Source organism: Rana temporaria, chromosome 5 (genome assembly GCF_905171775.1).
Source record: "Rana temporaria chromosome 5, aRanTem1.1, whole genome shotgun sequence".
Taxonomy (NCBI): Eukaryota; Metazoa; Chordata; class Amphibia; order Anura; family Ranidae; genus Rana; species Rana temporaria.
In genome coordinates, this window is record NC_053493.1 from 294,894,805 (window position 1) to 294,906,848 (window position 12,044).

At 41.5% G+C, this 12,044-nt stretch overlaps 1 protein-coding gene across 1 annotated transcript in view; it reads right to left on the reverse strand.

The window, feature by feature from the left end:
* The window catches only part of LOC120940886 (A-kinase anchor protein 7-like), a 159,192-nt gene that overhangs the window by 86,971 nt on the left and 60,177 nt on the right, over positions 1–12,044 (reverse strand). The gene's annotated exons all lie outside the window — the stretch shown is intronic.

A 12,044-nucleotide genomic window follows, 5' to 3' on the forward strand; every position in this document is an offset into this window, starting at 1 on the left:
TGCCATATAGTATGCTGTACCCACGAGGATTCAAGTGGTGCACAAGGGCAAAGCCCAATTCTTCACCTCACGTAAAGAAGCCAACAGTAGGCTGGAGTCGCTGGGAAGCATCCAATATCCAACAGGTCTACTTCTTCTTTATAGCACATGGGAGCAGGGAACTGAGGCCTCCTTAATGTTATGGTATACCCAAATGTTTGGTCATCCATGTTTACTTACGGATGGTTGTGGCCTCCTAAACAGCTTTATGTTGCTTGCTGACCAAACTAGCTATGTGCTTTACTGCAGTTCACTGATGTTGCTCATTGTATTACCACCCTTTTCTTAACTTCCAGCTGGACGAAGAAGAATTACCCCAATAGGGTGATACCATTGTACTGATGCTTAGGTTTGGGACTGTAGGCAGGGAGGGGGGTTTGGGGACAATATTCTCAGTTTTGGATCATTTTAGACTGAATTATTTTTATTTAATGTTTTCGTTATTTTTTTTATTTTCCTGATCTATAAAGTTGATGTATTTCACTCTGTACAGAAAGTATATGGTTGTTGTCACCTTTTCCAGACATTACAGAACTGGAGGTTGCTCTTTGTAGTCTCCAGGAACAATTTGCCATTACGCCTTAGCGATGAGTATTATATTATGGGTTTCCCCCTCTCATGGCATCACACGCACACTTAGTTTACACTCATAGAATGTGAGGGTCCTTAATTCCAAGGTTTAACAGTCACTGGTTTTTAACTGTATACAAAAACATAAACCTCACGTAATAATTTTTTTTATAGGAAACCCCCTTCTCTCCTGGCATGGATAGATTACATGTCAAATAGAACTGCCATTCCCCACTAGAGGCTTGTATGACAATAAGGCTTGGTGGAGGCCTGGAGATGGAAAAAGCCAGATACTTATGCTTATTCTTGTTATTCATCTACATATAATACTCTCTCGACTAGATAATTAATTTTCTGTCTGGGGAGGTCTTGCCTAGGGTAGTGGTGGTCCAATATCTTCCGAGGGCAATTTTGGATCACTCCCCTCTGCTGTTGACTCTAGCCGTTGGTAGAACTTATGGAGATCAAGCCCATTGTGGTTAAAGGAAGAGTGCTTTGATAGATCCTCTGCCACCGCTATTGGCAATTTTTGGAATGACAATAAAGATGATGTCCCACTAGGTGTTACTTGGGATGCTTTTTAAGTTACCGTCAGAAGTTCTACCTCAGAGGTCATTAAAAAAAAAACAAAAAAAAAACTTAGAGCTGATAGGGAATGGAAAATTCAAGAATGAACGGGCTGCCACAGACGCTAAGGTAGAATATGTTTGAAACCCATCCTCCTCTCATTTTAGGGTGTGGAGAGACTTTGCCCAACAACTGGAGCTAGTATTGGTTGAGAAGACACACACACGAAAAAAAAAAAATGACTTTATCATTACCAATGAATCTTTGAATGCTAGCTTATTTAGCTCATTCTCAATATGCTTCTTCCTATATTCCTTGGATATATTATGAACACCAACTCCTATGTACTTCTTCACATGACATAGCTAACGTATTCCTGCAGTTCTACTCCACTCTATACTACTCCTGTGTGAGTTATGAACCAGACAAGGTTTAGAAAAAATCCAACTTACTGCATTGTCCCAAGAGGTGGCAGCAGAGCTGGTTCTCCCTATATCTGTTCCAGAAATAGAAGAAGCAATGCACTCTCTTCACCCTAACAAAACCCCGGGGCTCGGTGGATACCCGGTATAATGGTATTACACTTATAAAGAACTCTTTGCACAAAAGTTATTAGAGGTTTACAAAAACCATACAAGGACCACAACTTTTGTGAGTCCCATCGCCCTATAGCACTAATTAATACTGATCCCAAAATAATAGTCAAACTTCTTGCTAGAAGACTCAATAAGTTGATAGCTTCAATTATTAATCCAGATCAGACCAGTTTTATACCAATGCGTTTGACGGCTGAACTACACACACGAATTGTGGTCTCATTGGACACTCAAAGGCCTTGGATTCTATTAAGTGGTCTTATATAATGGCAGTCCTTGTGCAGATGGGTTTTGGACTTAAATTTGTAGCTTGAGTAAAGTTATTATACACTAACCCAATGGAGTAAACAACATTATAACTGATAGCTCTGAAATAGGCCAGGGCACACGGCAGGGGTGTTCATTGTCGCTCCTGCTGTTTTCTGTAGCTATGGAACCACTGGCAGCACGGATTAGGGCAAATCGGGCGGTTAAAGGACGTTGGTTAAACACTCTAGAGGAAATAAACCTCCTTGTATGTGGACAATATGCTGCTGTAATTGACAGATTAAGGTTGGTCTCTAAACAAAGCATCGAGTATAATTTCAAGTTTTGGAGCCCACTCTGGGTTTAAAGTTAATTGGAGCAAGTCAATTGTCTTCCCTCTGGATCCCCTATTTGCTCCTACAATTCCCTCAGATGTCCCCTTGTAAGTAGTATCCAAATTCTGGTACTTTGGGGTGAAGATCTAATTGCCATTAAGGACCTTTATATTAATAACCTTATCACTCTGGTGGCTCATCCGAGAACCAAATATGCAGACTTGGTCCAAGTTACTGCTTAATCTTCTAGGCCGAATTAACATTCAAAATTATATACTTACCCAGATTTCTTTACATATTATGGCATGCCCCAATTTATTTCCCCAAAAAACTATTTACAGAAATGAATGGGATACTCGTCTCATTTCCGTGGGGATCTAGGCCACCTAGGATCTTCCTTCAGATGCTATATTTGCCCATTATGGATGGGGGATTGGCTCAACCAAATCTTCAATGCTTTTATTTAGCATCTCAATTGGTGGTTCTTTCCAGATCTAGATATTGCCTCGGTGGCTGCTCAGGTGGCCCTGGTTCATTCCTATGAAGCTTTAAAAAAAATGTACTATATAGAAATGGCCCATACCCTGAAGCTGGAGTGGATTTTCTTAAATTTTTGGATAAAGTTTTACACCTCTGCAATAAGAAAATAGGGGGCACCTCTTTGAACAAATCCCCAATGCTCCCCTCTGGTATAATCCCCAACTAGCTGAATTATACAAGATAGCAAAAGCTTTAAATATGCTCACCAAGTGTTTTCTGAATATGTCTTTAAAATGTTTATGGATCTCCAGATGGAATATAAGATTCCTAACAAATACTTCTATGGCTATCTGCAATTAAGTCATTCGGTGGCGGCTCAGTTTGGATTGACTCGTGTAACTTTCCCCTTCTAGATTGGAGAAATTACTATTTGAGGATGATCATTCTAAACTTATTTCTAGATACTATTCTCTTTGCTTGACCCCCTCCTCCCAGAGGATGAAGAAAATAGCTAGACAATGGACATCTGACATCCCGGCCTCAACAGATGAAGCTTGGTCTGAAGTATTTGCTAGGGACAAAATAATACAGATCAACTTCCTGCATAGAATCTACTATACCCCAGAACGTATTTATAAGATAGGTAGAGTAGACTCACCAGAATGCCATCGCTGTCCCACTGCAGTGGGGGATTATTTTCATATTATTTAGAAGTGCCTATATATGGTGAGATTTTGGAAGGCAGTCCTTATGTTCCTAGAGGATAGACTGGCCATCCCGAATATCTACTCGCCAGCCAGATTTCTCCAAGGAGACTTCGGAGAAGAGGATCTATCCAGTACTAAAAAGACCATGCTGAACATAGTATTTTTGTATGCCAAGAAAACCCTAGCACTCAAATTGAACAGTCCTACACTCCCTTCTGTCCAATTCTGGGTGGACTTGATCAATAGAGCACTACCGTTGTTTAACCACTTGCCGACCAGTCGCCGTCATTATACTGCAGCAGGTTGTCTCGTTCCGAGCAATCGTCTGCTTTTTTAAGAGCTATAGCAGGCACACACATGCTGGCTGGATGTGGGTGAGCCAATGCCCATAACTTGTGACCACCAGCCACCCACAATCGCTCCACAGAGAGCCAGAACGGGGATCTGTCAATGTAAAGAAACAGATCCCCATTCTGACAAGGGAGTAGAGAGTGATTGTCTGTTCCTAGCAATCAGGAACAGCGCTCTCTCTCTCCTCCAGTCAGTACCCCCCCAGTTAGAAACACCTCCCAGGGAACACATTTAACCCCTTGATCACCACTAGGGTTACCCCTTCCCTACCAGTGTCATTTATACAGTAATCAGTGCATTTTTATAGCACTAATCACTGTTTAAATGTCAGTGGTCCCATAAAAAAAAAGTGTTAGGTATTCTGTCTGCACAATGTCAAAGTCCTGCCAAAAAAAAAAAAAGAAAAAAAAAAGATCGCAGATCACCGCCATTACTAGTAAAAAAAAAAAATGCCATAAATCTATCCCCTATTTCGTAGACGCTATAACTTTGGCACAAACCAATTAACATACGCTTATTGCAATTTGCGTTACTAAAAATATGTAGAAGAATACATATTGGCCTAAACTGATGAAGATTTTTTTTATGGATACTTATTATAGAGCAAAAAATAAAAACCGCAGAGATGATCTATTACCACCAAAGGAAAGCTATATTTGTGTGGGGGGATGTCAATTTTGTTTGAGTACAGCATCACACGACCATGCAATTGTCAGTTAAAGTGACGCAGTGCCGTATCACAAAAAATGGCCTGACCATTAAGTGATTTAACTAACCTATGCCTCTAGGAATTGCCCTACAAAAATTTAGACAATATGGCCAGAGTGGCTCACATCAGTCTCTGGTGGCGTTGATACTTAAAATAAATGTAGGAGATAGCATATTGCAAAATGGAGAGGGGTAACGCGTCGTCAAACGCACTACAGAGTGGTTTTGTTTGAACACATTAGACCTTGACATAGGTATCAAGGTTAGACTCATGCAGGATATACTATACATTTAAGTTCTGTTGTTGTGTTTGTTCTTTATATGATCAGATGGATGCACTATAGGACTCACTAGGATTTTATGATATTCATTTTATAGATCTTTATAATGCCTAAACTGATGTATACTGGGAAACTATACTTCTGAGAACGAATGTTCTTTTGTTGTTATTTGACCATGTATTTTATGTGCTACGGATGTTATTATTGTTCTTTCTATTCTGTGAAACATCAATAAACTTACCCTATAGGAAAACAACTATAGCCATGGTTCCCAGATCAGTTTACAGTGTTAACACTGCAAGTTAAATGTATGTTAAAGGGTCACTAAAGGAAAACATTTTTTTAGCTGAAATGACTGTTTACAGGACATAGAGACATAATAGTTAACTGATTCCTTTTAAAAATGATTAAAAATAGATAAAAAAACAATCATATAATGTGCCTGCAGTGTAGTTTCGTTTTTGCTGTTGTTTGCTGGTTCTCTGATGTACAGAGAGCCACTAGAGGGCAGTCAGCCAATAGAGAGCAGTGATACTTTGTCTAAAACTCCTCAGCACCAATCCAGTTTCGTTTTACACACAGCTCCTTGATTAGTGACCACCGTGAGAAATCTCCCAGTACTGTGGTTATCAGGAAACAGGCAACCAGGAAGTGTCCAAAACAGAGAGGATTTACAGCAACATGAAAGCAAAAACGAACAATGAGGACATGAAACCAGGACTGCAGTAAGGTAAAGGAAGCTATTTAGCTAAAAAAAAAATTCCTTTAGTGACCCTTTAACATACACCAAACTGTCAAATGCATAGATGGTTGCTGAGCCAAGCTGGTCTCCATGTAACACCTATGCTTTTCCAACGCTGGCCGGCTTGGCCTGTTGGTCATTTATGTTCTATAGTAGGCAGTGTAGCTCAAAAAAAAAAAAAAGAAAAACCCTCTCATGCCCTTACACTTACAGTGATTGCTTAGGTATTATTTCTCCCACTGTGCTACAATGCTGGATCGTTTTTTCCTTTCCATTGACCCAAGATATTTTCTTTGGCCAACAGGATCAAGTTTGTTTTTCCTCCTATGCCAGGACTTTTTTTTTTTTCCTTCCAGCAACCAACACAAACACATTTTATTCCTTCCATCGACCAAGAGCATAAGCGACAATCCATTGCATACTTTTGACAACTGCACTGAATACAATATGTTGTATGTCACATAGACTTAACTCCTAAGCTCTGTATTCCATGTTGTACAATACATTGTATAGACTTAGACTACAGAGTGCAGTGGTCATCTGGGGGATTAACTGTCAGGAGTGGCATGCTCCAAATTAACAAAGCAAGTCTACCTGCACCACACGCACATTTTCAATTTCAGAGTGAAATAGAAACTAGCACCGGTCTGCCCCTTATCAACAGAGGGAATACTGTAGGTTTTCATATAGAAAACTGCCTCAGGTTTCTTCCAGATGTGATCTGTCAGACAGCCGACTTCCCTCTCTCTGCCTGTGCAATGATCCCACTACACAAGCAGAGCCTGCTTGTTAACAATCATCCTCTTCTCGCCTGCTCAAAGGCAAGTTCTCTATGCTGCCTGTCACATACACAGGACAGGGAACCGATTGCCCCCTAATTAATAAGAGGGTTGATTTGCTAAAGCTGAAGAGTGCAAAACCAGTCTCACTTCTGTATAGAAACCAATCAGCTTCCAGGTTGTATTGGCCAAAGCTTAATTGAACAAGCAGAAGTGAGACTTTTTGTACTCTCCAGCTTTAGTAAATAAACTCCAAAGTGCCTTTTTGTTAATCAGGAGCAGCATCTGCTTAATTTTTATGTTTAAAAGAGTGGTGCAGGCATTGGGCTTGCACCACTCTTTGCTTCTTTCATCCTATGTTGTAGTTTACAGGATGGCTAGAGAAAGGCCTATGAAGTGAAAGATTTTTTTTTTATTGATTTTTTGTCTTAAGGCTAAAGTTAGATTGTCGCTTGTGACACAGTACCGTATTTATCGGGGTATTGCGCGCTCCGGCGTATAGCGCGCACCCCTAATGTGGACCCGCAATTCCTGTAAAAAAAAAAACATTTTAGTACTTACAGTTTTGGTGTCTTGCACAGCGTCCATCGGCGGCCTCGTCGGGTCCGGCGTCCATCTGCGGCTTCGGTGGTGTTCTCCCGCGCTGTCTCCCCATCGAATCACCACTTCCCGTGCTCAGTTTGAACGCCGACGTATACCGAGTGCAGTACACTCGGCTACATTCAGCCAGGCTTGGCTTCGCTTGTGCTCACACTCTGTGACGTTTATACGTGAGCACGAGCGAAGCGGAGCCTGGCTGAATGTAGCCGAGTGTACTGCACTCGGTATACGTCGGCGCAGGCATTCAAACTGAGAGCGGGTATCGGCGTATATCGCGCACCCACTATTTTCCCCTTCTTTTAAGGGGAAAAAATTGCGTGGTATACGCCGATAAATACGGTAATTAAAGGTGTATTTTGTAGGTTCAAGGACTGGGACATAATGTACACTGCAAGAATGCTCAGACTCTAAAATTAATGAAAATCCTACCAATAAACATTACTTGTTCAGGCTGGTCTGTTAAATATAGGATTAAAGGTGTTTTTATATCAGTTTGAAAAGTAAAAAAAAAAACGCCTGTTAATCTTATCAAAGATCATGCAAGGTAAAAACTTCCTGTGTGCTCTGCCTGTGTTGGCTGGGTCTGTTCTCAGTACGGACCCACATGTCTCTAGGTTATGGAGAATAGGAGAGGGACAGACAGATACTGGCAGAATCACCAGGTGAAAATAAAGGAAAAACATTTTTGAAAAAAACACAACTAATACAGCCACCAAATAGAAATAAGGAATTGATGGCCGCACTCCTGTGCAATAACTTTATTTCTGGTTGCATGTACAACACATGGTGAACTACAAGAACCAGTTGACGTGTTTCACACCAATGTCGGGCGCTTAGTCATGGCTCACAAACATTAACACTAAAGCCTCGTACACACGGCCGAGGAACTCGACGTGCCAAACACATCGAGTTCCTCGGCCAGTTCAGCCCTGAAGCCGCCGAGGAGCTCGGCGGGGCGAGAGCTCCCATTGAACAACGAGGAAATAGAGAACATGTTCTCTATTTCCTCGCCGAGCTCCTCGTCGGCTTCCTCGGCTGAAAGTGTACACACGACCAGTTTCCTCGGCAGAATTCAGCCAGAAACTCGGTCGGAAGCTGAATTCTGCCGAGGAAACTGGTCGTGTGTACGAGGCCTAAGGCTACTTTCACACTGGGACAGTGGGGGCGGTAGGGTTAAAGTGCCACTAGTTTTAGCGGTGCTTTATCACTATTTTTATAGCAGTGCTTTTCGCCCATTAGCTGGGCTAACCCTGCTATCGACCAAGAAAAGAGTTAAAACCACCCACAAAGCACCACTGCACTTTACAAGCACTTCAGCAACAGTGCCCATTGTTTTCAATGGCAGGGGTGGTTTAGAAGCAGTGTATACACCGCTCTCGCACCACCCCAAAGATGCTGCTTGCAGGACTTTTTTTCCCCATCCTGCAAGCGCACCACCCCAGTGTGAAAGCACTCAGGCTTTCATACCGGGGGTTATAGAAGAAGCAGTTTACAGGCACTTTTCAAGCACTATTTTTAGCGCAAACACGCCTGTAAAACGCCACAGTGTGAACGTAGCAATATGCAGGATATACAGTACAGACCAAAAGTTTGGACACACCACCTTATTCATATGCCCCGTACACACCATCACTTTATGTGATGAAAAAAAACGACATTTTTAAAAACGTCACTTTAATTGACCGTGTGTGGGGGAAAACGTCGTTTTATGTCTTCTAAAAAACAACCAAAAAAAATTGAAGCATGCTTCAATTTTATGTGTCGTTTTTCAAAAGTGCACTTTTTACTTCACAGAAATTGACCGTGTGTAGCAAAAAACGTTGTTTTTTAAGACGTTTTTTCATCCACGCATGCCCAGAAGCTACTTATGAAGCAAGCTTCAATGGTAAAACGTGGTGGAACGTAACCTCACTTTGCAAGAACATTGTGAGAAAAACGATGGTGTGTAGGCAACTTCGTCTTTGAAAATTGAAGTTTCAAAAACGTCATTTTTTACTTCACAGAAAGTGTCGTTTTTTTTCATCACATAAAGTGATGGTGTGTATGCGGCAAAAGAGTTTTCTTTATTTTCATGACTGAAAATTGTAGATTCACACTGAAGGCATCAAAACTATGAATTAACACATGTGGAATTATACATAACAAAAAAGTGTGTAACAACTGAAAATATATTTCATATTCTAGGTTCTTCAAAGTAGCCACCTTTTGCAGCAGACACATCTCTAGGACTGTTAAGAGGAGACTGTGTGAATCAGGCCTTCATGGTAGAATATCTGCTAGGACTGCTAAAGAAAGGCAACAAGCAGAAGAGACTTGTTTGGGCTAAAGAACACAAGGAATGGACATTAGACCAGTGGAAATCTGTGCTTTGGTCTGATGGATCCAAACTTGAGATCTTTGGTTCCAACCCCCGTGTCTTTGTGCGACGCAGAAAAGGTGAACGGATGGACTCTACATGCCTGGTTCCCACCGTGAAGCATGGAGGAGGAGGTGTGATGGTGTGGGGGTGCTTTGCTGGTGACACTGTTGGGGATTTAATCAAAATTGAAGGCATACTGAACCAGCATGGCACCACAGCATCTTGCAGCGGCATGCTATTCCATCCGGTTTGCGTTTAGTTGGACCATCATTTATTTTTCAACAGGACAATGACCCCAAACACACCTCCAGGCTGTGTAAGGGCTATTTGACCAAGAAGGAGAGTGATGGGGTGCTGCGCCAGGTGACTACCTCTTGAAGCTCATCAAGAGAATGCCAAGAGTGTGCCAAGCAGTAATCAAAGCAAAAGGTGGCTACTTTGAAGAACCTAGAATATGAAATATATTTTCAGTGGTTTCACACTTTTTTGTTATGTATAATTCCACATGTGTTAATTCACATACAAAAAAGTTTTGGCAGGTTGCCAGCTTTATTTAGAAGAGGATTTTAAAGTCATAAAAAACAAACAAAAACAATAAACAACTTGCCCTAAACTAAACAGTAGACTCCTCTATACGGTGTGGGTCTGGTCCCCATCACCCACAAAACATGTGGTAAAGCAAAACTATTTAAATCCAAGCAGAGCTCCTCTCTCACAGATTTCCTTCTGAGACATACATACATACATACATACATACAAAAAAATAAAGATTTGTGAAAAGGTTTTCATATTCATAGAACTAGCATAACTAAAAATGTTATTGATAAAAAAAACTCATTATATATTGTAACAAATGACTCCATTATTAAACAATTTCAAAACATCTAGGAAAAAAAAAAAAAATCGATATTTCTTCTCTCTAACAAAAAAGAGAGAAAAAAAAGTGAAAAAAACATGAAGATTGTTTCGTCTCTAAAAGTTATGTCTATAAGGATTTTTATTTTTTTACATTTTATTTTTTTCAGATATTTCTACACATAAAGCAACAGTAAATGTGATCAGACAAAATGTCTGAATGCCACAGCTACCTTTCATATTACTATTACATATACAAAAAAAAATCCCCTATAGTCCGAAACAGACCTCACTTACCATAAAAACCCTTAGGCCCCGTACACACGATAGAATCCATCCGCTGAAAAATCTCAGCGGATCGGTTTCAGCGGATAGATTCTATGGTGTGTACATTCCTGCGGATATTTATCCGTGGAAATTTCCCAATTCCAGCAGATAAAAATTTGTAGACATGTCTACAAATCTATCCGCTTGAATTGGCTCCCGCGGATCGATCCGGTGGTCTGTACAGACTCACCGGATCGATCCGTCCGAAGGGATCCCCCGCATGCGTCGTAATGATTCGACGCATGCGTGGAATTCCTTTTATAACAGCGTCGTGCACGTCGCCGCGTCATCATCGCGGCGACGGCGCGACACGTCATCGCGAGGGGATTTCGGCGCGGATTTCGATCCGATGGTGAGTACACTCCATCGGATCCAAATCCGTGGAAATCCTCGAGAGGATTTATCCGCGGATACGGTCCGGTGGACCGTATCCGCGGATAAATCCTCTCGTGTGTACTAGGCCTTATGATTAACATAATATTGTCCTATCAAATTTAAATACTAACTAGAAAAAAAAGAAAAAAACGCACCACTACAAAAAGCTACGAAGAAATCACCAAAAAGAGCTACAAAAAAGTCAAAAAGAGATACAAAAAGATACTAAAAAGACCTTTACATTGTCTTCTTCTGAATATACATATTTTTTACATACATCAGCTGGTTCTTGTAGTTTACCATGTGTTGTACATGCAATCAGAAATAAAGTTATTGCACAGGAGTGCGACCATTGAGTCCTATTTGATTTCCTGGTTGCAGGAGGGACCGCACCCTTCATATGGGATAGAGGTTTGGAGCAGTAGGGTGAGGGTTCAGCCCTTGAGCGATGCACAAATCTTAATGCAGCCACCACATCTAAGGTGTGATAAGCTGCAATATATAACATTTGTGTTTTGGGATTTAACTGTGCATCTTTAACCCACAACCAATATTCAGTGCAATGTAGCCAAACCCAGTGCACACCCTGGGCCAGATTCACAAAGGAGATACGACGGAGTATCTCAGATACTCCGTCGTATCTCTCAGAGTATCTATGCGACTGATTCATAGAATCAGTTACGCATAGATATCCCTAAGATCCGACAGGTGTAATTGTTTTACACTGTCGGATCTTAGGATGCAATACCGCGGCCGCCGCTGGGGGGAGTTTGCATCGTAAACCAGCGTCGGGTAAGCAAATTAGGAGTTACGGCGATCCACGACGGTTTTTCGCGTTCGCTACGTCGCTGCTAGTCTAGTTTCCCGTCGCAAATTTAGTCGTCGTTTTGGGTGCCCTAACTTTACTCAGCACACGTATGTGCTGTATAAAGTATGGACGTCGTTCCCGCGTCGAAATTAAAAAATTTACGTCGTTTGCGTAAGACGTCCGGGAATACGGAAGTACGCTACGCACATCGCCGTTCGAAAAAATGACGTCAGTTTGCGCAAAGCACGGCGGTAATTTCAGAACGGAGCATGCGCAGTAGGTCCGGCGCGGGAGCGCGCCTAATTTAAATGGCACACGC